The following is a 4,220-nucleotide window of genomic DNA, read 5'->3' as shown; positions in this document are numbered from 1 at the left end:
GAAGAAAAATCAATTACATTGGCCAGTATGGATCCTAATCGTTCAAGTCCAATTATGCAAATATTCTACTGCTAGGCTGTCATCCTATGTTCCACAGCCTCAATTGTGGCCTTTTTCTTTAAATAGGCTAATGCAAATAATTCATTTAAAATTATAGCCTACCTTACTTTGTGAAGTTGTTGTTATAGCTATGCTCCTATAAACAATAATATATATATATATATATTTAAGTACACTATTTAGTAAATGTCTTCATAGACTAAGGCTATCTGTAGGGTATTGATTATGACGCATCTCACCGGCGACTTGCAATATATGTAAATATTTTGATTATGGATTTGGCAATCGCCGTGACATGGCTGGAGCGTCACAATTGATCAAGATGTAGAGCTACGTGAGCTAACCCGACATCAACAGATCCGATAGATGGCAGTGAACCTGTCTGGCATAATAGGCCGTCTACAATGAATAAATTGGATGTTGGCTACCTATTGAATGAGAATTGGCCCAAAATCAAATGCTATCAAATGCTATTTGTCACATGCGCCGAATACAACAGACCTTACTGTGAAATGCTTAGTTTACAGTGAAATGTTTACAAAGCAATAAAAAATATATACAATTTACTACATATAATATTGAGGTAAAACTGTTCGCAACAGCAGGAGAGGATTAGCCCTAGGCGTAGGGCTACAGTGGAGAAGAAATTATGAAAATGGAGCATTCAAGAATGCAGTTGCACTTTATCGAGCGTTATAGTTCAATGCATAATGGTAGTCAATAATGGTTGATTTTTTCCCATGATAATGTATTTGAATATTCACTCAAGCCATCCCTGGTATGAAATATTTACCCCAGTTTTGAGTTGCCCACAACATCGAATTCTAGTGTTGCCTTCCTCGTTTCAAATGGCAATTCTAGAACGTTCTGCATTCTTGAATGCTCAATTTTCATAATTACTTATCCACTGTAGCCTTATGCCTAGGGCTAATCCTATCCTGCTGTTGCAAATACCTCAATATTATATGCAGTAAATATTACTGTTTTTTAAGTGTTTTTTTTAAATCGCCTTGGTACTATTTTCACAAGTAGGTCTACTGTATGTGGTACATTTTCACAACTCTTAGTACAGCACTCCAAACTGGTCACACTTGTTATGAAGACAGTCTTTCATTCAAAAGCTGTCATTTTGCATTCATTTGGATTGTAAACATCTCTCACCACACAACCATTGATTCAAAATGTGTTTATTGCGAAATGTAATGAGAACATTGGTTTAATCACCAAAACACAACATAATGATATATTTTCAATTTAGTCGTTTTAACTACCAGTTAATCCAATAGCAAACATTGCAAGGTACTTGTTTCAAATCACTATTAGAAGTGAATAATTACAATAATTAAAAAAATATATTATAATTTAAAAAAGTGAATAATATCATATGCTAATATGTGACTAGACTCCTGGGGTAACTGCCTGGGGTAACATTTAAACCACAAGATGTCATCAAATTATTTTCTCCAATCTTTCCCTGGCTGCCACTGCTCTTGCTCAACAAAACATTTCACAGCTTTTGGAGATATTTCAACCAAACGAGTGTGTGGTAAATGTATATATTCCAATGAAGTTAGATCCATAATTGTTTTTAAAATATGCAAGTAGGAAAGCCTTAAGATAAATAAATACAACATATAGATGCTTTTTTTGTAAAGTAGTAATATGTTGGATGAGTGTGTTGGGGCAACTCCCCCTCCTAGGGGGTAATTGGACCTTTATGGTTATGAATGTATTTCTACCTGTAGACAATGACTAGCCCAGTTAGCGCTAGTCTATGCTAACTTGTTAGCTAGCAACTTCACTAGCAGTAAATGCTAGCCAGTTAGTTAATTAGCATAAACTGCTAGGAGTGCTAGCTAGAAACCTTACTACCAGACTTTATAGCCTTTTAGCTATTTTACACAGCATTTGTGTCATATAGCTAGATAGCTAGCTACATTTTTAAAAGCGAGCTTTTCAATTAGCATTTCTCCCCCTGTTTTCAGTCCCCCTGTTTCAGTGGGGACTGGATTAGGTGTGAGCAGTGCAAGAGGTATGCTCATGAGTTGTGCTCCAATTTTACTGGGGATAGCTTAATTTATGACTTACTGTATGTACAAATTAGAATCGTGCAATAGTAGAACATAAGAGAGTTGCCACATCAATGTTACACTGAGTTAATTATTTAAGTTATTGTTATTAAATGTTATATTCCAATGTTATTTCATGTTATTAGTTATATTCCATTCCAATTTATATTCACTGATCATCCCTAAAGCCAACACCTCATTTGGCCGCCTTTCGTTCCAGTTCTCTGCTGCCTGTGACCGGAACGAATTGCAAAAATCGCTGAAGTTGGAGACTTTTATCTCCCTCACCAACTTCAAACATCTCCTATCTGAGCAGCTAACCGATCGCTGCAGCTGTACATAGTCTATCGGCAAATAGCCCACCCATTTTTACCTACCTCATCCCCATACTGTTTTTATTTATTTACTTTTCTGCTCTTTTGCACACCAATATCTCTACCTGTACATGACCATCTGATCATTTATCACTCCAGTGTTAATCTGCAAAATTGTAATTATTCGCCTACCTCCTCATGCCTTTTGCACACAATGTATATAGACTCCACTTTTTTTTCTTCCTATTGTGTTATTGACTTGTTAATTGTTTACTCCATGTGTAACTCTGTGTTGTCTGCTCACACTGCTATATCTTGGCCAGGTCGCAGTTGCAAATGAGAACTTTTTCTCAACTAGCCCAAAACTTGATTTGTTGATTTGTTGATGTAGCTTGTCCTATTGACGTGTCCCAAATAACTGCTAATAATAGTAGCCTAGATGTGTTATATGGCATTTGGCAAGCAGCAACAACCAAACAAGTTCCCTCCTTTAAAGACAAAAACAGAATGATCTCAGTTTTCTCAAGTAAGGTCACTGCTGGTCACAACTGTTGATTTTCTCTAGCAGTTCACCATAGCAACTAAAGCTTGTTTACTCACAGGTCTGTTCTTTCCAGTTTTTTTTTTTGAGCTGTGTTTTGCGGCTTGATCCTTGAACATGTGTCTACAATCTAAATCACAAACATTTCCCCGTACCATGTTCTTTTCCTGGGTGCTGAACTGAGGGGAAAACACGGTTGACGTCCACAACATTGGAATCATGCCCTTTAGATGGCGAGGATCTTAGACCTTTGCATGTTCTTCTAGGTTCAAACAATGAAAAGGGGGGTGAAAACAACCCTCCAGACTGAAGGCTGTGAGATTGGAGCTGTAGTCCAGGGATGGACTCCAGAGGATATTTTTTATTTATTTAACCTTTATTTAACTAGGCAAGTCAGTTAAGAACAAATTCTTATTTACAATGACGGCCTACCCCGATTCGAACCAGGGACAGCACTCTGTTTCTCTCTCTCTCTCTCTCTCTCTCTCTCTCTCTCTCTCTCTCTCTCTCTCTCTCTCTCTCTCTCTCTCTCTCTCTCTCTCTCTCTCTCTCTCTCTCTCTCTGTCCATCTCTCTCTCTCTCTCTCTCTCTCTCTCTCTCTCTCTCTCTCTCTCTCTCTCTCTCTCTCTCTCTCTCTCTCTCTATCTCTCTCTCTATCTCTCTCTGTCCATCTCTCTGTCCATCTCTCTCCATCTCTCTCCTCCCTCTCTCTCCTTCCCTCTCTCTCTCTCTCTCTCTCTGTCTCTCTCTGTCTCTCTCTGTCTCTCTCTGTCTCTCTCTGTCTCTCTCTCTCTCTCTCTCTCTCTCTCTCTCTCTCTCTCTCTCTCTCTCTCTCTCTCTCTCTCTGTCCATCTCCCTCTCTCTCTCTCTCTCTCTCTCTCTCTCTCTCTCTCTCTCTCTCTCTCTCTCTCTCTCTCTCTCTCTCTCTCTCTCTCTCTCTCTCTCTCTCTCTGTCTCTCTCTCTCTCACTGTCTCTCTCTCTCTCTTTCTCTCTTTCTTTCTCTCTCTCTCTCTCTCTCTCTCTCTCTCTCTCTCTCTCTCTCTCTCTCTCTCTCTCTCTCTCTCTCTCTCTCTCTCTCTGTCTCTCTCACTCCCTCCCTCCCGATCTCGCCTGACCTATGGACAGGGTTCTGTTCCAGAGACTTGAGAAACACTCCAGAGTCCAATTCTCCTCTCCCCGAGGGTCTCCCTCACACTTCCAGGAAAACCCCACACGTGTGTGTGTGTGTGTGTGTG

The sequence above is a fragment of the Oncorhynchus gorbuscha genome, linkage group LG03 (genome assembly GCF_021184085.1).
Source record: "Oncorhynchus gorbuscha isolate QuinsamMale2020 ecotype Even-year linkage group LG03, OgorEven_v1.0, whole genome shotgun sequence".
Lineage (NCBI taxonomy): Eukaryota > Metazoa > Chordata > Actinopteri > Salmoniformes > Salmonidae > Oncorhynchus > Oncorhynchus gorbuscha.
This window is presented reverse-complemented; position numbering follows the sequence as displayed.